Source organism: Mixophyes fleayi, chromosome 8 (genome assembly GCF_038048845.1).
Source record: "Mixophyes fleayi isolate aMixFle1 chromosome 8, aMixFle1.hap1, whole genome shotgun sequence".
Lineage (NCBI taxonomy): Eukaryota > Metazoa > Chordata > Amphibia > Anura > Limnodynastidae > Mixophyes > Mixophyes fleayi.
Window position 1 is genome coordinate 90,573,841 of NC_134409.1, and position 20,491 is coordinate 90,594,331.

A 20,491-nucleotide genomic window follows, 5' to 3' on the forward strand; every position below is an offset into this window, starting at 1 on the left:
TCAATGCATACTCTTTACAGCGCTGTATAATATGTTATTGCTATATAATAGAATAAAATAACTATAACATTTTGAGGAAACAAAATTACAGTACATGTGAGTTATATTAAGTTAAATGTAATCACAGTGGTATAAACACCATGTGGAAGGCAACAAGCACAGCCAATAAACTTTTAGTACATCTTTGCCACACACTACATCTCATTATCACCCTGCCGGACCTGCCCATGTAATGAATTTCTCACATGGATTTCACTGCTCTCTGTCTGATGTAGTCTCTTAAGCTGACAGCAATGGTATGTAACTTTGTTCCTTAGTGTTTATCGCTCACCTGTTTCTCTGTGGCCTCACCCTAAGGCGTAGTCTTGGCATCTGTAACAATGTCAGGTATTGTAGCAACTAAGATTGTGACCTTCTCGCCTCCTCCCCACCCTGACTCTGCAAACACAACAGGAATTTCAATGATCTGGAGCAAAACTGGGAAATTAATATTCAGTCCCTCCTGTGAATAGAAAAGGTTCACTCATTCGGTCACATATTTCTGGGCACTTATGTGGGATTAAGGGAATAAGAAATGGGAAGGGCGGGTAACATTCAAGTAAAAGAATTATGCATAGCAATGGAAGGTCACAATTTACATGTATAAATCTTTTTGTGGTCCTAAGCTTCATTGAGAACTACCATAGACTTGTATGGTAGTGCATAGATTGTATGACGTCATGACATATTTTTTTAACAATATTAAATCCACATATACAAGTAAAGATGGAATGTGTTAAGCCCGTAGTAGAAGTTGTCTAAGCTTATCAGAAAATACTGACGGGAATGACGGTGTCCTCTGAGAACGACGTGTGACTATAATTGCTTACAACATAATGTTTTTAAATAACTACAGCTAATTTTCACTGCTATAATTCTAAAAAGTACAGGTGATGGATCTACATAGTAGGGATCGATATTTGATTGTAAACAATTGGATGGTAACTTTTGTGAATTTTGAACATTCTGTTTGCATTTTCTTTATTAATTAATTTAGTTATTTATTCCACTACACTTTTTAGAATGTTGGTATTGATGATTTAAATCACTTGAAAATATGACTATTACATGTTACCACCTGCTGAATGAATTTGAACCTATCATGTTTTACTTTTTTCTCTCAAAATAGTTCTTGTTTTGCTGTAATTTATATAGTGCACTAAAGACTGCCTTTATTTCAAGCATCATAATTTTACATTTAAATATATTTGTTTTAGTTTATGTGCTCTTGTTAATGTGCTCCCTATATAACATGCGTTTAGTTTAAGCAAAGGTGTCTAATTGAAAGTAATGAGCAAGTTCTGATTATGGCCACATCCAACGTGGGATAAATATGTGGACATTTTCGGATACTGAAAAAGTTCAAATGATGCCCGCTACAGGGGGGAAGGTACTGAAAATGGCTGGAGGTCATTTAATATGGCTGCAGGGGGGTAATGGAAACGGCTGCGAGGGGGCAGTAATGAAAATGACTGCAAGGGGGGGGGGGGGTAATGAAAATGGCAGTAGTGGGAGTAATGAAAATGGCAGCAGGGAGGGGGGCAATGAAAATCACTGAAATTGGAAATGAAAAGGCTGAGGAGGTATTTTAAAAACAGGGCATCTTTGTAGGGTACATGATCTCTGTATTGTGTTGAGGTTGCAATAATGCTCTCTGTGGTGTCTGAGGTCACTAGAATGCCAAATTCTAGTCAAATGGGGCTGGTAAAGGTTTGTATTTGATTATAAATGTTCATGCTACCTATATATGCCTGTGCTATGGGGTAGTTTTATCTGGCCATAATGGAGTGCTGTGTTTGAACTAAAGATCCTAAACATTCAGGGGTTGTAAACATTTCGCATTATAATAAAATATTTTAATATTTTAAAATTAAAACAGAACCCAACTTTCATAGAAGACAACAAAGCTGCAAGAACAAGCAAGAAAGAATAGGAAGAACATGTAATAGACAGCTGCACAATCTGTCTACATTTGAATGATAGAGAATACACCTGAATATTCATATTCAGGAGTATTCCTGTATGGCTATACAATAGGAAGGGGAGTGAAAGGCAGGGAGGGGTGCTATAGGTGTGTTAGCCTAGGGGACCAGAACTCTTAATCAGGCCCTGATATTAATTGACATCAGCTTGTCAGTTGTGATAAAGCAATCACCCTTTTGTTAGCTTCTGAGAACATATTGAGTTTTGGCAACTAAATTACCTGCTTTCTGCCAGACGACAAATGCAGTGAAGAGCAAGAACTTTGTTACTAGCAATTCAGGCTCAATTGGTCTCAATTACAGTAGGTCTGTGCATGATTCATAGTGGAACAATCTCTTCTCAACACCATTGTTATATTGGAATTAAGTATCATTTTGACATAGGATAACCTTTCACCATGGAATGTTTATAGAATGTGCTAGGAGTTTCCTCTGTAAAATATTAACTAAGAATTTTTAATTTCCACTCCACCTAGCGCTCCACTCCACATAGCGCTCCTTCTAATTGAAGCAGTTGTCATTGGTCTTACAATTGCAAGTAAGTAGTTAGCTAAGAACATTCAAGGTCTGGTACACACATTTTATTTAAGAATCACTATTCTGTACAGTATCACAAAGCAGCATATAGTGACAGTGGTCTTGACATTTTCACATGAACTTTTATTTATTTTATTATTACAATTTATTTATATAATGCCATCATAGTCCACAGCAATTTACAATTCGGAACAGGCAAAGTAATAAAACACAATTGGGTTTTAACAAACATACCAATAGGTTAAAGGGAAAGATTAAAAGGTGTGCTTTTTTAAATTAATAAAATTATTATTATTATTATTATTAATTTTTATTTATAGGGTGCCACAAAGTATCCATAGCGCTGTACAAGGACAAACAATGGCACAGTACAAGGTGAAACAGCAAAGTACAAGTAACAGTAAGCACTATAACTCTGAGTGCTCAGGCACAGCATGAAAGAGAGGGAGGGAGGGGAAAAGTGAGTATAGGCAGGTAACTATGGCCCAAGAGGGTGGGCACGAATGACAGGTTGAGAGTCACTGAGGGGAGCGGAGAGAAGCGAGAGGAGACAGAGGGCAGAGGGACCGAGAGGAGGTGAGCTGAGTAGCTGGAGAGCGCAGTTAAAAGTGATGGAAACAGGAGGTAGGAGAGCCCTGCTTAAAGGAGCGTACAAACTAAAGGGAGGGGAAGACAGACAGACACATGGATGAGACGGAGAGACGGGAGAAACGGAGACGGAGTCGACGAAGGGGGAGAAGGGAAGAAGGGATGAGAAAGAGAGGTAGCCGACCGGTGGGAGTTTAGGCATGAGACTGGAAGGCTTTAAATGTGTATAAGTGAATAGAATAATTTGAGACGGCAGCAAAGGACAAATAATGTGCAAGTGTAAATAAAAGAAAAATGTTGTCCGGCACTCAGAAACAAACAATATAAAAAAATCACTGTGTCAGCGTATACATAAAGGAGAATTTTGTGCACAATATAGCTATATTGGGGTTAAGCTCACCTGCCAGCATCAAGGCATCTCCTGTAGGTGCGTCCCTAAGCTAGTGATACAAATTTATATTTAGGTTGTCTCATATAGAACCTTCCCCAGAACCTCCATTTTATAAAGCCTGCAGCACCTGGAGGGAGTGGTCAACTCCCAAAAAACAAACTAGAAAGTAGTGAAAGAGAAAAAGGCACGCTTCTTTAAATGAATGAAATGTGTACAAGTGAATAAAATCATTTGAGACGGCAGCCAAGGACAAATAAGTCCAACGTGCAATTGCAAATGTTTGTTTCTGAGTGCCGGACAAGATTTTTCTTTTATTTGTACCAATAGGCCAAAGTCAGGGCTGGCAGAGATAAGTTAAGATCGGTTTAACAAGCCAAGGTCAGGATAGACAGAGGTTAATGTGATTCCGTTTAACAGGCCAGTTCAGGGCAGGCAGAGAACAGATCATTGAATAGATTCAGAGGTGTTAGAGGCTAATACTGTAGAACTATTTAAACATGCTTGGATAGACATATAAGAATTATATCCCATAGATTATAAGCTTGCGAGCAGGGTTCTCTTACCTCTCTGTCTGTATGTATTACCCAGTATTGTTTTATTAATGTTTGTTCCCAATTTAATTTCCCAATATAAATAAATGATGATGATGATGATGAAGAATAATTAAATTGTATCATAAGTTACCATAGGTTAAAAAATGGTCAGACTAGATAAGCCAAGTGGTTTTTATCTGCAGTCAAATTCTTTGTTTCTATGTTTCTAAGATAAGTGCAGATCTGTTTAACAAGCCAAGGTCAGAAATAGGGGAGGGCAGCAAATTTCAATAACAGTCAGGATACAATAGCACACTAGGTCAAGCACCACTGGTGCAAAAACAGGAAGGGGTTTATAAAGCCAGAGGAACCAATGAGAGTCAAACAGGTGATTTGCTGCACAAGTGTAGCAACACAAATTATTTCCTAGCAACTAGCTAGAAGCCAGCAAATTGCAGAGAGAGGATGCTAGTTGCCGTTTACATGGCATCCAGATTAGGTCAAGGCACGGCCTGCTGCCACCTGACAGGAAGAGGACGCCAGCTGCTGTTGCTACTCAACCGGCCCGATGTGCAGCACCGATCGCCACATTTCTTTACACTGGAGAGGATAGATGCATTTGGATGTCATCTGCATAGAGGCAATACTGAAATCAGAAGGAGCATATTCCTTTTCCAAAATAAGTAAAATATATATAGAAAAGAAGCTAGGACCATTCCTTATGATACTCCAACCAATAGAGGGAACAGAGAGTAGATGGGTACCTAGAATTGAACACTCAAGGATTTTTTTAAAGTAAGACGAGAACCAGGATTGGACAGTGTACTGAAGTCCTTGGGAATGAAGCGTTTTTACGAAAAGTGATTGGTTAACAGTGTCAAATGTAGCAGAAGGGTCCAGGAGAATTAGAAGCAAGTAGTGTCCTTTAAATTTAGCAGTGATCAAATCATTGAACACCTCAGCGTCACTATGTAAGGGAAGGAAGCATGTGAGTCTAGTGTAGGCAAGCCTCTTAATAAGCTTGGGAATGCATGAAGATTGAGAGATGGGATGGTAATCTGAGAGAGCTTGGGTCTGAATGATTTTTTTTACTTACTAACAGTAATAACTGCATGCTTGAATAATGATAAAAACATACTAGTGTAAAGAGAGAAATTGCAGATATTAGTTAAGCCTGGGATGAGAACAGGAGCCAGTGATCATTTTGTGAGGGGAGAGGGTTGAGTGGAGAGTGGAAGAAGAAGAAGAAGAGAGTAGATACTTTATTTTCATTTATGGGATTAAATCAAAAGATGGTGCCAGAGGGTGCAGGATATAATCGATTAATGCGAATATGAGGTTTAAAACCTCTAACAAAAATCTTTAGAAATTATGATGCTGGACACTCTCACATGTACCTCAAGACTACGTTTATTTATTTTCATACTTTACTGCTTATTATTTAATATGTATCTATTTTATTTACTTGCATTTAAGGCCTGTAGCATTATTTTATTACTACCCCTCACTAAGGAACTATTTTTAAATATTATATTTAGTTATACATTCTACATTTTTATTCTATATTTGTTCTCTAATCTCTGTCTTTTTAATCTAATATCTTATTCACTCATTCATCCTTAATTATCTTGTCTTGCTATTACTTATGTCATCATAATTGCGCACACACACTGCTAAATTTAAACCTAGCACATTCCTGCATTGTTTCACCTACTCTAATGTGTACACATACCACTACATAACTTCTCGCAATTATTTATAACATACCAGTTAAATCTTTACTACTACACCCTCTTATTAATTTACACACTTTGACTGACATCTCTCCATGATCGTTTCTACCATACCACACCTCAGAAAACACAACATTTTACATAGTGTCTGATAAATAAAACCCATGCCTCATTTAACACTAATCCACTACCACACTCAATACCTTCACCACCAAAACACACATTACATTCCCACAGTGTTTCTCAAACTGGGTTCCTCAGGAACCTAAAAGGTTCCATCAAGGGATGTCAGGGGTTTCTCTAGACAAAACTGCATAAAAAAAACGTATTGGGTCTATAATTGTATCTATGAATTGAAATTTGTGTGGCCACATTCCACACCAACTATTCTTCCACTGATAGCATGCAGACAATCCACCATTGCTTCACTCCAGAGGATTCTTAGTACCATCCTTTAAAATTCATCACCAAATGCAGAAAATTCTACGCTTTGCTAAGTTTTGATTTCTTGACTTTTCAACGGTAGCAGATGACAATGCCTCATAGTGGACATAAAAAGACAAAAAATTAATTCTGGTATTTTTTTTACCTACTACTCAAATATTTATTTTTTACTTAATGTACCAGAAATTTGTAGCCCACCTTTGGAGGGGATGGGATATGCACAGGTAGGGGTTTCTCCGTAATTTCTGCAGCTTCTCTAGGGTTCTGTGTGCTTAAAATAGATTGAGAACCACTGCTCTACAACATATTTCCTTCTCCCCAGACAAATTTTTGCATCTGTAGTTATTAATAACCCTAATTTATTTTATTCAATTTCTAACTCACACCTCCTCTCTGCTACCTCTCTACGATCACACTGACCATACCTGACAATCAATATTCACCATCTCTCACCTACTCCATCTTTTATACCCACAAACACACATTATCTCATTATCTATAGATAAAACTGTAAAAGGGTGTCTTTTTCTGCTCCTGAAGAGGGTGCAATTTTCTTTGAGAGTCTGCTATTACTCCCTGTTATCAGGAGGGGCTGATGGTAAGGCAAATATACTTTTAATGTTAGTAGCGTAATAACCATTCAATAACTACCTTCATTATTACTCACACAGGTTAGGTTCCAGTTTAAACCCAGTTCTTAGAAAGATAATTCTATTTCAATGTCTGCTCTATTTACTCTGATTACCACAGTATAATACAGGAAATAATGCATGTCATAATCAAGAAAGGATTTCCAGAAAGTCTCATTTAAGATAATATGTATTCTTATTAACAATAGGTATTTTCAGTAACAGTCTTTACACATATAATAACAGTGTAGGAAGCATAATACATTTTGCATAAAATGCAGTGCATTGCCTACTTCAACTGCTTTATCTATGTATAAATGTGCCTTTCTTAGTTATGTTATTAAGTAAACATGGTAGTACTGTCATGATAACAGTGTAAATAATAATGTCTATTACCTAATTCTAGCGATCGGATCCCCAAGGCTGGAAGTTGACTGGTCAGAAATTAGTTCCTGATGAAGCTTAGCTGAAAGTGATCTATGAGGCTGTAGAGGTGATGGTCCGAAGAAGGCAGTTTCCAGACTCAAAAACAGATGTGAAGGAAGGCTGAAGGCTTAATGTCACAGCCTGAAGGGGTTAATATCTGGAGACTGTATTTCCAAGGCTACACAATGCAATATGTGTGTACAGAGTAGCGGTGGTCAATTTAAGAGATTCCCTGGAAACAGACAGCAGCATGACCAGTGTGCACATCAGTAAATGGTAAGTAAATGGCAGTAATCAAGTTCCAGAGGATGAAACAAAAGCAAGTCTACTTGTCTTAGCCGGGTCTGTACACGGTAATAGCCAAAATAGGAAGCAGGGGGTCAAAGGAATAAGCAGGTCAGCAAACAGGATACCAAAGGGTTAAGGCAAAACGCAGGTCCAATTTGTCTAAAGCAGGGTCCAAAGCAAGAGGTCAGTGTCAGGTACTTAGACTGGCTGTTAACACAATCACCTAGCAAAGCCTATATGACGGAGGGTCCCTTTTATAGTGACAATAGGCGCTTCTTGATGACCTCAGCAGGAAACTTTCAGTGTAAATGAGAAAGTTCTACACATGCTCAGAACTGCTGTGGATTGTTGCTAAGCAACAAAGAAAACCAAACCAGACTTCTGATAGAGGAGAGTTTGGGCAAGAAGGGCAAATGCTGAAGACCTGTAACGGGGGAAAGCCGTATGAAATGGCTTGCCCTAATAGGGAAGGAGCGGCATGTTCGGGCCAAGGGCGGGCATGCCGCTGCTATAGTCTCCGCCGGCGGTGACAGTATGCCCCACCTCTGTGAGCAACTTCCAGGTGCTCCAGGATTGGTTGGATGCTGAAGAAAGAATGTCTTAAGTAATATTGAGGCATGAACTTTTTCTGCGGGTTCCCACGAGCATTCTTCTAGGCTATAACCCTTCCATTTAATGATAAATTGTAAACGGCCTCGACTAATACTGGTGTCTGATATTTATTTTACAATATATTTGTTGTGTCCATGAACTTTTACAGGTGGAGGAGTGAATATTCTGGACGGAGGAAATTTTGCTGGCTTAATCTGTGACGTGGAAAATGGGATGAATTTTATGCATAGTACTAGGTAACTGTAATTTAACAATGGAAAGTGAGGGTTTTGCTAGTATTACAAAGAGTCCAATGTACCGATCAACCAACTTCTGTGATGGCCCTAATTTTAAATTCTTTGTGGAGATCCAAAACCTTTTACCCTACTAAGAGGAGCGGAGCAGGTTGCCTCTGTTGATCAGCATGGTACTTGCATTTTCTTTGCGCTTGTGCAATGTTGGTTGATAATTGCTTCCATAAGTTGCATAGCTTTTGATGTAAGTCTTTAACCATGTGAACGTCATCTCTAGTGTCTATTTTAGGAAGGAGTTGCGGATGGTATCCATAATTAGCGAAATTAGTTAGAGTTGAGAAATGAAGTGCATTGTTGTAAGGGAATTAGGCAATTGACAGGAGCTCAGCCCAGTCATTCTGTTGGAAACTAGTGAAAAGCCATAGGTATTGTTTTAGACACTGGTTAACTCTTTCTGTTTGCACATTGGTTTGTGCATGGTAGCCTGAAGACAAATGCAGATGAATGTGTACTGAGTTGCAGAAGGCTGTCCAGAAACGAGATGTAAACTGCGTCCCTCTATCTGACACAATAGAATCAGGACAACCATGTAATTTGAAAATGTGTTTGAGAAATAGTCAAGATGTTTGTGGAACCGAGATGGCAGTTTGGTGAGAGGAACAAAATGTGCTAATTTAGTAAATCGGTCAACCACAACGAAGATGGTAGTGAAATTATGTGATGGAGGTAACTCCTTGCCCGTGAGTATGGTGGGCAGTGAATAAATGGTCTTGTGTCTGGCGCATATTTTTCAGACCGTAACATGAAGCTTGATGTCTTTAGAAACTTCAGGCCACCAAAAATATCTAGAGACAAGATTCAGAGTTTGATGAAAAACCTGACCTGCCAACTTAGAATCATGACACAATTTTAGAACTTCTAATTGTAAAACTGAGGTTGGTACAAGAACTTGAAGAGATTGCATCACGTACCCATCAGGATCTTCTTGTAATTCGGGGTGCAGGATTCTGATCTGATTATGAATGTTTCGTAACTTTTTGGCTGCCATGGCAATTCTTTTCTTTAGAGACTGAGGAGAAATGACAGCTAGAATCTTTTCTAGTGGTAGAACAGGCAAGTCCCTTTGTGTATGTTCTGAAGGCTTTTCATACACCCTAGACAGGGCATAAGCTTTTTTGTTACGAGACCCCAGTCTATAGGTTACTATAAAATGAAACCATGTGAAGAACAGCAGGGACCAGCGGGCTTGTTGAGAATTGAGCCTCTCGACAGTTTTAAGGTATTCAAAATTCCTGTGATCGGTATAAATCGTGATAGGTCCCTTCAAGAAAGTGATGACATTCTTTTAAGGCTAAGAGAATGGCAAGTAATTCCTTATTGTCACAAATCAGGATCTTAGCCGCACTTACCTCAACCGCCGCTGTCATATCACGGCTACCTGGGTCCCTTCTGGTCATCTGCTGCATTCCCGTCCTCCACACTTCTCTCCAGAGGATAGTTCTTGGCTCCAGGTTCCACTGTTACTGTCTGCATTACAAAGTGCACTGTTCCTGTCTGCATTACAAAGTGCAGTGTTCCTGTCTGCATTACTAAGTGCAGTGTTCCTCTCTGCATTACTAAGTGCAGTGTTTCTGTCTGCGTTACAAAGTGCACTGTTCCTGTCAGCATTTCCAGACTGCTCATTCCCCTGCTATATTTTACATTCAGCAAGAACTTGAGCAGGAAGATCATCCAGGCTGCTAGTTTCTGTTTCATTCCTGCTGTTTAGCTAGGCCCAAGGGTCCCGAATCGGATCAAGAAATTCAGACGACCGTGACACTTATCCCCTATAGAATAATTTTGTTCAGCATGGGTTAGTTTCCTGGAGTAGAAGGCACAAGGGTGTAATAATTTTTTTGTTCCTTTCTGCTGCAACAGAACTGAGCCCATTGCAGTATCAGAGGCATCAACCTTGAGGATAAATGCTCTTGCCGGATCAGGATGAGCCAAAATGGGAGCTGTTTGAAAAGATTTCTTTAACTGATCAAAATCCTCCTTGGCAGAAGAAGTCCAATGAAAAGGAGTATTTTTCTTGGCCAGAGAGGAAATGGCTTGACTGATCTTTTTCTGAATTTTTTTAAATAAAACACCTGTAATAATTTGTGAACCCTAAGAAACGCTGAACTGCTTTTACATCTCGTTGGTACTGGTGACTGTGCAATTGCCTTAAACTTATTAGGGTCCATTTTCAATCCCTGGTTGGAAATGATATGCCCTAGGAATTCAATAAATGTATTTTCAAATGAACATTTTTCGAGTTTGGCATATAAACTGTGGGTTCGGAGTTGCTGTGAACAGCTTTTACATGTCTTATGTGTTCAGATAGATTTTGAGAATATATGAGAAAGTCGTCTAGGTATATATCAACAAACTGGTCTAAGATATCTCGAAAAATGTCATTGACTAAGTGCTGAAAGGTGGCTGGAGCATTAGTGAATCCATAGGGCATAACAAGATACTCAAAATATAGAAAGATAGAAACATAGAATTTGACGGCAGATAAGAACAGCTTGGCCCATCTAGTCTGCCCATTGTTTTATTAACCTATGGTAACCTTAAACCCAGTTCTTTATAAGGATATTCTTATGTCTATCCCAAGCATGTTTAAACTGCTCTACTGCATTAGCATCTACCACATCTGATGGAAGGCTATTCCACTTATCCACTACCCTTTCTGTGAAGTAGTATTTCCTCAAATTTCCTCTGAACCTAATTCTCTTCAGTTAATTGCATGTCCTCGTGTTCTAGCACTTCTCTTCCTTTTGAAGAAAGTTTCCCTTCTGTACTTTGTTCAAACCCTTGATATATTTGAAAGTTTCTATCATGTCCCCCCTTTCCCTTCTCTGCTCCATACTATACATATTAAGTTCCTTTAGTCTTTCCGGGTAAGTTTTGTGCTGTAGGCCATGCAACATTTTAGTTGCCCTTCTTTGTACAGTTTCTAATGTATTTATATCCTTCTGGAGATATGGCCTCCAGAATTGAACACAGTATTCTAGATGAGTCCGTACCAATGACCTATACAGTGGCATTATTACTTCTTTCTTTCTTCTACTGATTCCTATGCAACCAAGCATTTGATTTGCCTTCCTCATTGCTTTGTTGCATTTTTTACCTGCCTTTAAGTCATCTGAAATAGTGACTCCTAGATCCCTTTCCTCCTCAGTAGCTTCCATTATAGTGCCCTTAATACTATATTTAGCCTTTGGGTTTTTGAGACCTAAGTGCATGATTTTGCATTTTTTGGCATTAAACTGTAGTTGCCACTCTCTTGACCATTCCTCTAGTCTACCTAGATCATCAATTATTTATTTTACCCTTCCTGGGGGTAAATGTATCATACCCCAGTTTTCTCAACTCGCGGGAGATCAGAATGCGAAGACGCCGATCTCCCGCGAGTTGAGAAAACCGGGGTATGATACATTTACCCCACGGTGTGTCTACCCTGTTGCATATCTTTGTGTCATCTGCAAAAATGCATACTTTCCCTTCAATACCATTTGTAATGTCTCCAATAAAGATATAAAAAAGCACTGGTCCAAGTACAGGTTCTCACCCGCATTTTCATGAAATATTCTGTCACCATTTGTAAGAATTAAGTCTAATATTGCGTCTTTGCGAGAAGCCACCCTCACAATTTGCTTGAGGGATGCTCCTTGCATGAAATTCAGAATGTCCCTACTTCTAGTGGAACTTGCAGAAGACTCCTCCCACTTCACATCAGGTAGATTAAAGTCTCCCATGATTATTACTGCTCCTTTTAAAGCCATTTTATTGATGTCCTGCAGTAAGTTCCTGTCCAGTTCTTTTTCCTGACATGGTGGTCTATAGATCACCCCAGTACGAAGAATAGCTTTGTCCCCTGTTTCTATGGTCACCCAAAGAGCCTCAGTTGTTTTTTTTTTTCAATACTTTGTATTAAAGTAGTCTTTATGCTTTTTTTCACATACATTGCTTCCCCAACTCCGATTCTTCCCACTCTGTCCTTCCTAAATAAAGTATAACCATGAATAGCTATGTCCCAGTCATGATTTTCTTTGCACCATGACTCTGTACTAGCCACAATATCCAGATCATCCCTTGTCATTAAAGCAATTAGTCCTTGAATTTTATTTCCTAAGCCTCTAGCATTAGCACACATAGCTCTAAGAATTGTGTGTGCATCTTCTGTTTCTATCTTCTATGTTTATCTCTCGCTTTTCCCTAGGTGGACAATGACACTCACCTCCCCATCTTTTCTTGCTGCTGTCACAATTCTTAATCTGCGTTCTTTATTCCTTGGAGCTGTGGCTTCAGGTAAGCATCTTACTTGTTACTATACATCAGTAGCTTTTCCCAGATGTATGCCTCTCATAATGGAATCCCCCAAGAGAAGTGTAGTTCTTTTTGAAGATTTTATTTTCCTGTTCCTATAGCTTGTAGAAGTCCTCATATCCTCATGTTGTGTATTGCTTATATTAGTTGTACATTCCAGCACTGCAAGAGCAGCATATGAGTTTTTCAATGGCACAGTTTATGGAATGTTTCTGTGTCCCTCTGGATATTTCCCCCTCTCAGAACTTATAGTAGTCCAGGCAGATTGTATTCTGGGGACTCTCTGAGGCAGTGGTGGACTCAAAGATACAGACATCCTACACACCTCAGATTGCAGTTTGGCTATTTCCTCCCGCAACAAAGAAAATTGCCTACAGATCGGACAGACCATAGAGGGTACGGAAAGCAGTTTTTCACTCATCCCCTGGGCGAATTATATGCTCCGCTCAAATCAAGTTTAGTAAAGATATGTGCAGAACAAAGTCTTTCACATAGTTCAGGAATAAGTGGTAATGGGTAGCAATTATGAACAATGATGGCATTTAGGGTCCTATAATCAACACAAAGAAGGTAAACTTCCATCTTTTTTTTTACAAACAATATGGGAGCACCAGTGGGTGAGGTGGAGGGATGGATAAACCCCTTCTAAAGGCTTTCATCAATATAATTCTTCAAGGTACTCAGTGTGGGCTCAGACAAGGAGTAAATACGGCCAAAAGGTATTGGAGCCCCTGGAACCAAGTCTATTAGGCAGTCATAGAGTCGATGAGGGGGAAAGACTTCAGCATGTTTTTTGTCAAAGACTTCAGAAAATTTCAGGTATGGATCGGGGATCTCTGGTGGGCCACCTTAATGGGGACGCTCATTTGAACAGTGAGGCAGTGGGAGGTACAGAATTCAGAAGGAAATATAAGCTCCTTTTTAGACCAGTTAATCTTAGGATTATGTTTGGTTAACCATGAAAATTTAGGGGACTGAACGATATATGAGGTTAAGATTTCCTGATGTTTTTGGTTCGCTTTGAGGTGTATGGGCACCGTTTCTGTATCAACAGATACTGAAGCAATAGGAGTTCCATCAATAGTTTCCAAGGGTATTGTGATGGATTTGGGAATGTTATAAAATATAACTTAGCCGCGATCAATATAGTTTTCCATAGAGCCAGAGTCAAATAAGGCCAAAGTCTTGATGTGCATATCCAGCCTCAGACTGGCCTGCCGGCCAGCCGGACTAACAACCGGTAGGCCCGGCCGCGATTAAGCTCAGCCCCCTCCGGCGTTAGGGCGGAGCTTGCAGAACAGATCAACACATGCTGCGACGGCGGCGGGGAGACTCTGTAACCACGCGCAGGTGCAGAGAGCCCAGACGCGGCTCTACCTGTTATAACCAACTTAGTGGCAGACTGGCAGTGAAACTGTAGGAGAGCTCAACGCCGTTCTTCATGTATGTCTGTCAGTTCAACCAAAGGTTTTATATATTCTTTTACAGCTATGTTTCATTCTTTTAGCAGTAATCTCCCCATTGTGTTTATGCATGTTTGTATTGTGGATAATAATCTAGGTTCAGAAGCTGTCGATCTCTCCTTTCATCTAGGTAATTTGTGTGAAATGATTCATTTCTGATTATGGAATTTATAAAACCAATCAGAAAGGTAGCGACTATTGCATACGTGAAGGTCAGGAGGATCTTTTATCTTACCACCAGACCTGAGTTTCCCACACATCAGCTTAAGCCTGACCGTGATAATAAGCGATTTTAAACTTTGTATTGAAGAACGTTTCTCTGTTAGTAATAGAACAATAAAGTATAGCTTGCCGGCAGTAGCCTATGTAGGGATCAGTAGATTTAATTTCTCCTATGCTTAGATTAACAGGTCAAAGTAGTGGCAACTGTGGTGGTGGAAAATGTAGTTCCTGATGGGTGAAGCTGGCAGAACAACTACTAGGTGCAGGAAAACACCTTATTTTACGTCCACATTCAAATCTAGATTTTGTGTTGCAGGACAAGATACTTAAATAAACTTTTAGGTGTGAAAATTGCATGTTTAGGCAGGGGTGTACTTGGTTGAAAAGCTGCCTGCAGGCCAATCCATCCTTGAAGGTTTCGGAGATTGAACAGCCAGGCCCAAACTTTGCACCATCCAGATGCAATTTCTATACTCATTACTTTATTATAGGGATGCTCCAAATCCAGGATTCGGTTGATTTATAATGCAGATCCTTATTTTCCTGTAAGTTTAGTGCACAGTTCTTGTTTGCATAAACAAAATTACAGCTATCATTTTAACATTTATATTCCTCCTGCTTCATTTATAGTTTGCCATTTATGGCTTTGATTTGGTGAAGCATGCAGCGAAATCTCTTGAAAAAGTATTCGGTATTGATGCTGGAATAGGTTTGTTCATACTTCGTTATGTACCTCTGGAAGCAGGTAGCTTCTCTCAATGCCAAGTGGTATTTTGTGCAATGTAAAGAAGACATGACAATTAAGTTGATTTAAAATAAAGATGGTCACTACCATTTTCTTCTGTCATCATCTAGAGACAAGAGTTATAGAATGACAGTTTCAGGATTTTGCAGACACTCCAGGTGCTACAACACCTGGAGTACCACAGGTTAGCCAAGCCTGGTCTAGTGGGACAATCCCGATTTTTGGTGACTGTTCTGCCCAATCTAAGGGGCAGGTCAAGACTGTGTACTCTTTATACACACTGCATTCTTTATATACTACTCTATGGTGCGAGCTGTCCTTTGTGGGTTGACCACTCCCCCTCTAGTGTCAGGTCCCGCCTCTATGATGGCTGGCCACACCCCCTCTGGTGGGCCCCTAGCATTGAAGTTTCCCGGTGGGCCCTTAATGCCCCAGTCCGACACTGTGCATATCCCTGAAGATTAAATCTAATTGAAGGGATATATAACAGTGGGGGATAATTTTGATGAGATTAACCTGATTGTTTGTAAGAGGCTAGAAAGTTTGACCCCGTTCCCCCCTCTTTACAAAGTTGGGTCTTGGAAGTTTCCTGAAGACCCCAGAGGTCTTCTTCGAATTGGGCACTCTGCCAAGAAATGCTTTGGACTGGCACAGTACAGACATATATTAAATTCTCTTCTTCTTGTCCTTTTTTGAGGAGAGAGAGGTCCTCTAATCCCCCCGATCTGCATTTGCGCAGGCTCAGATTGTTCAGGTTTAGTAGCCAACGGTTGGAAAGAAGAGGCTGAGGGAGAAATCAATGCATTAGGATGTTGGATCTTACGCCTTTCCCTCCGGCGCTCTGTGAGATAATTGTCAATAATCATGCATCTATCCATAAACTCTTCAAGACTTAAAGGAGGATCAATACGAGTCAATTCATCTTTAATGTCATTGTTAAGTCCTTTGTAGAATTTAAATTTTTTGGCTGCAACATTCCAGTCAGTGTGTCACGGGCACTAGGAGTTGCTTACCCGAAGTTCACCAGATGGAACTCTGCTAGAGAGGCGGGGTTATGGCACACACCTCAAAGCAGGCAGGTGAACGATTGGAGCGACACAACAGCAGGAGAATAGAGGTAGTCTGAGGAAGTCAGCGACTTGCAGCTATGGTTAGAGGAAAGTCAGCGACTTGGAGCAGTAAACTGGAGGCTGAAGATAATGTAGACACGAGGAGTGGACGTGGATAGGTGATGGTAGGTAGAGGAGGAGTCAGTGGTCTGCGTACAGCAAGTTGTACCACTGCAGTGATGGGAAGAATAGTACTGGTGCAGGTAGGTAGCAGGGTAGTCGGTGGTCTGCGTACAGAAAGTTGTACCACCGCTATGGTGAGGAGTCTGGTCCAGGTGTAGGTAGGTAATAGGAGAGTCAGTGGTCTACGTATAGCAAGTTGTACCACCGCTGTGATAGGAGGACTTCTCCAGGTGCGGGTAGGTAGCAGGGAAGTCAGTGGTCTGCGTGCAGCAAGTTGTACCACTGCTGTGAGAAGGAATGAGGACTTGTCCAGGTGCAGGAGAGTGAAGTTGAAAGGCAAACTGTGGCTGTATGGAAACAGCGCGAGTAGAGCAATGTCTTGTGAGGCAGAGATGGAAGGCACAATGAATAGTCTTTATGGAGTAGATGCCTTGCAGTGAGGAGAAGCTGGTCACAGCAGATATGCACAATAACGCTAAGTAGTAGCGTGAGGAGATATCGTAGCTTGAGTGAAAGCTTGTCCTAAATGAAGCAATGCAGTAACACATTCTATATGGGTACTTGTACCCTGTGCAGCAAACAACAATGGATACAACTGGTATGCGAGCAATAGGCAATAGTCAATAGTCAGTAGAGCATACCCAGTTGTGTAGATCCGGAATCAGCTGAGAAGTGAAGCGTTGTAGCGGTATGGGAACCGCCGCTGAGTTGAGCAGGGAGCAGCTTGGAAGCTGAAGCACGAGTAGAGCTGGAAGCAGTTTGGAAACTGCACACAGGAGTAGAGCTGGAAGCAGTTTGGAAACTGCACACAGGAGTAGAGCTGGAAGCAGTTTGGAAACTGCACACAGGAGTAGAGCTGGAAGCAGTTTGGAAACTGCACACAGGAGTAGAGCTGGAAGCAGCTTGGAAAGTGCACACAGGAGTAGAGCTGGAAGCAGTTTGGAAACTACACACAGGAGTAGAGCTGGAAGCAGTTTGGAAACTGCACACAGGAGTAGAGCTGGAAGCAGTTTGGAAACTGCACACAGGAGTAGAGCTGGAAGCAGTTTGGAAACTACACACACCTATAGAAGTTCACTGGGAGTGAGACTTCAAGATCAGGCAACTACCTAAGGCTGCAGGTGCCTTAAGTAGGGAGGGGTGATTGATCCATCAATCACATTAGTGGCCAGGTGTAGTTGTTAAAGAGACCTGCGCATGTCCAGTGCGACAGGATGGCGGACGGCCGCGGTTCCACACAGGTGTGAGCGGGAAAGATGGAGGCACTCACACTCCGGTGAGTGACAGTACCCCCCCTTTTAAAGGTGGGCACAGAACACTTGGAACCGGGTTTGCCCGGAAATTTTTGGTAGAATTTTTTAAGCAGGGCTGGAGCGTTGAGGTCTTCAGCGCGAATCCAGGAGCGTTCTTCTGGACCGAAGCCCTTCCAATGAACGAGGAATCGGAGAGTTCCTCGCGAAATTTTAGCATCCAGGATCTGAGAGATCTCGAACTCCTCTTCTTGATGAATCTGTACTGGTTTAGGTACAGAAGGAGGAGCAGAAAAACGATTGATAACAAGAGGTTTGAGCAGAGAGACATGGAAGGCATTGGAGATCCGGAGGTTCTTTGGTAATAGTAGCTTGAAGCATACCGGATTTATGACTTGAGTGATCTTGTATGGTCCGATGAAGTGTGGCGCAAACTTCATGGACGGAACCTTCAAGCGGATGTTTTTTGTAGAAAGCCATACACGGTCTCCAAGCTTGAGTGGTGGAATGGCTCGCCTCTTTTTATCTGCGAAGAATTTGTATCTGGCTGATGCTTTCCTCAGGGATGATCTCACCTGAGTCCAGATGGTTTTAAAGTTTTGACAAAGTCTCTCCACCGCAGGGACTTGGGTGGGAGGGAGGGCAGGAAACTCTGGGAGAGACGGATGGTGACCGTAAACCACAAAAAAAGGAGTTTTTGTTGAAGACTCATGGTACATGTTATTGTGGGCAAACTCAGCCCACGGGAGTAAATCTACCCAATTATCTTGATTGGCTGAGGAAAAGATTCTTAAAAAAGGTCTCGAGATCTTGATTGACCCTTTCGGTCTGTCCGTTTGATTGGGGATGGTAAGACGATTATAGAGACAGTCGGATACCCAAGTTCTTACAAAGGGCTCGGCAGAATCTGGAGACGAACTGCACTCCTCTATCGGACACAATCTCGTACGGACAGCCGTGAATTCGAAAAATCTCTTTAATAAAATGGTCAGCCAAGGTAGAAGAAGATGGTAATCCGGTGAGAGGGACGAAGTGAACCATCTTGGAGAATCTATCCACCACTACCCAGATGGTATTACATCTCTTGCTTAGAGGAAGTTCGGTGACAAAGTCAATACTTATGTGGGTCCAAGGTTTGGTAGGGATAGGTAGTGGTTGGAGCAATACCGCTGGTGTTCTGCGGGAAGACTTAAATTGAGAGCAGATCTCACAAGCGGCCACAAATTCTCTGACATCCTTTCTGATAGAAGGCCACCAATAACTCCGGGAAAGGATCTCTAAAGTCTTTCGTTCACCAGAATGTCCAGAGAAGCGTGAAGAATGGTACCATGACAATATTCTCTTGCGTAGAGATGGCGGAACAAGAGTTCTCCCAAACGGGAGCACATTGGTGGACGAAGTGGCCAAAGTCACACATTTGGGATCCAGTATAGGATGATCGGAAGAATCCAAGATGTCAGAAGGAGGAGCAAATGCCCGGGATAAAGCATCTGCTTTCCTGTTCTTTGCAGCAGGTTTGAACCTTATTATGAGTTCGAAGCGAGAAAAGAAAAGTGACCACCTCGCCTGTCGAGGGTTTAGACATTGGGCTGTTTGTAAATAGAGGAGATTTTTGTGGTCGGTGAAGATGGTTACCGGATAATAAGCCCCCTCCAGTAGATATCTCCACTCCTCCAATGCGACTTTTATTGCCAACAGTTCTTTGTCACCGATGGTGTAGTTCTTTTCCGCGGGTAGAAGACCCCGAGAGTAGAAGGCACAAGGATGGAATTTCTGTTGCTCAGATCTTTGGGAGAGAATAGCTCCTAGTCCAACATTGGAGGCGTCCACCTCGAGAAAGAAGGGAAGGTTTACGTCAGGCTACCGAAGAACAGGGGCGGTAGAAAATGCTTCTTTAAGGCTTTGGAAAGCGTGAAGGGCCTCGGAGGACCAGTGTTTAGTATTGGCGCCCTTCTTGGTCAGGGCCACAATAGGAGAAGCAATAGATGAGAAGTTCAGGATAAAACGTCTGTAATAATTCGCAAACCCCAGGAAGCGTTGTATAGCCTTGAGGGTAGTTGGCTGGGGCCAAAGTAGAACGGCATTAACTTTGTCTGGGTCCATCTCCAGACCTACTCCGGACACGATGTATCCCAAGAATGGAATTTGGGATAATTCGAAGGAGCATTTTTCTAATTTGCAGAATAGGAGGTTCTTTCGTAGTCTGGAGAGAACTTCTGCCACATGTTGATGGTGGGAGACAAGATCTTGAGAGAAGATTAAAATGTCATCCAGATAGACTACAACGCACACGTATAATAGGTCCCGAAAGATCTCGTTCACGAATCCTTGGAAGACAGCTGGGGCATTACACAGTCCAAAGGGCATAACTAGGTATTCGTAATGCCCATCCCTGGTGTTAAATGCTGTCTTCCATTCGTCGCCTGACTTGATCCGGATTAGGTTGTAAGCGCCACGGAGATCAAGTTTGGTAAAAATCCGAGCACCTTTTATACGATCAAAGAGTTCGGTGATAAGAGGAATCGGGTACCGATTTTTTACGGTTATGGCATTGAGATCCCAATAATCAATGCAGGGTCTTAAGGTCCCATCTTTCTTTTTCACGAAAAAGAAGCCCGCTCCAGCGGGAGAGCTGAAAGGTCGAATGAATCCGCGATGAAGGTTGTCCTTGATATACTCTGACATAGCCTGTGTCTTTGGTAGCGAGAGAGGGTATACATGGCCCCTAGGAAGGTTTTTGCCAGGTAGTAAATCTATGGGACAATCCCATGCCCGATGAGGTGGCAGGCGT

The 20,491-nt window shown here is 41.4% G+C and overlaps 1 long non-coding RNA gene across 1 annotated transcript in view; it reads left to right on the forward strand.

Moving 5' to 3' along the window:
- Positions 1-236: 236 nt before the first annotated feature.
- Positions 237-20,491, forward strand: part of LOC142100130 (uncharacterized) — a 43,213-nt gene continuing 22,958 nt past the window's right edge. The window contains exons 1-2 of the long non-coding RNA XR_012678725.1: positions 237-296; positions 7,283-7,578. This is a non-coding gene — a long non-coding RNA (uncharacterized LOC142100130). The remainder of the gene's footprint in view (positions 297-7,282; positions 7,579-20,491) is intronic.